General features: G+C 43.1%; 1 protein-coding gene across 1 annotated transcript in view; it reads left to right on the top strand.

The window, feature by feature from the left end:
* The window catches only part of ctnnd2b (catenin (cadherin-associated protein), delta 2b), a 226,433-nt gene that overhangs the window by 119,960 nt on the left and 105,430 nt on the right, over positions 1-1,043 (top strand). The gene's annotated exons all lie outside the window — the stretch shown is intronic.

The following is a 1,043-nucleotide window of genomic DNA, read 5'->3' as shown; positions in this document are numbered from 1 at the left end:
GGGGGGGGGGGGGGGGACTGTTCAGTCATTTGTAGACATACATCAGTATTTTGAACTGGATTCAAAAGTGAACCGGTAACCAGTGCAGAGAGGCCAAAACTGGTGTAATGTGCTCTCTTTTGCCTGTACTGGTTAAAAATCGAGCTGCTGCATTCTGGACCAGTTGTAATCGTGCAATGGAGGTTTGTCTGATACCAAACAGGAGTGAATAGCAGTAATCAAGCCTAGATGTAATGAATGCATGTATTACTGTCTCCAGGTTATTTTTGGACAATATGGGCTTCAGTTTAGACAGCCGCCTCAATTGGAAAAAAACATGATTTAACAATCATGTTTACGTGACTGTTAAGTTTTAGGGAAGGGTCCTTTATCACTCCCAGATTAGTGACTCTTTGTTTTTCTGACAGGGATAGAGCGGAGTGGTCGATACAGTGGTTTGTGATCATGTCATTGGGAGGGAATAACATGACTTCAGACTTCTTTTCACTGAAACTTAAGAAATTTAAAGCTATCCAGTCCCTGATGTCAGCCAGGCAGTCAAGCAGAGGTTGAATAGAGCATGTGTCATTGTGTCTTAGTGGGAAGTAAATTTGACAGTCATCGGCATAGAAGTGGAAGGGCATGTTGTGTTTCCGGAAAATAGCACCAAGCGGCAGCAGGTATAAAGAGAATAGGAGGGGACCCAGGATGGACCCCTGTGGAACCCCCCATTTAAGCTCTGCCGCTGCAGAACTAAACTCCTTGATGGAGATACAAAAGGATCTGTCAGCAAGGTAAGATCTGAACCAATTGAGGGCTGACCCTGTGATGCCCACCCACTGCTCCAACCTAGCAATGAGAATCTCATGGGCGATGGTGTCAAAGGTGGTAGTAGACCATAGAATGTAGATAGTCAGTAGACTCTATAGTAGACTATAGACAGTAGATAGTAGTAGACTATATATTAGGCAATAGACAGTAGATTGTCAGTAGACTCTATATTAGACAATAGACAGTAGTCAGTAAACTCTATAGTAGACTATAGACAGTAGATAGTCAGTAGA

The sequence above is a fragment of the Nematolebias whitei genome, chromosome 9, assembly GCF_014905685.2.
Source record: "Nematolebias whitei isolate Nwh7 chromosome 9, NemWhi1, whole genome shotgun sequence".
In the NCBI taxonomy this organism is placed as follows: domain Eukaryota; kingdom Metazoa; phylum Chordata; class Actinopteri; order Cyprinodontiformes; family Rivulidae; genus Nematolebias; species Nematolebias whitei.
This window is presented reverse-complemented; position numbering and strand designations above follow the sequence as displayed.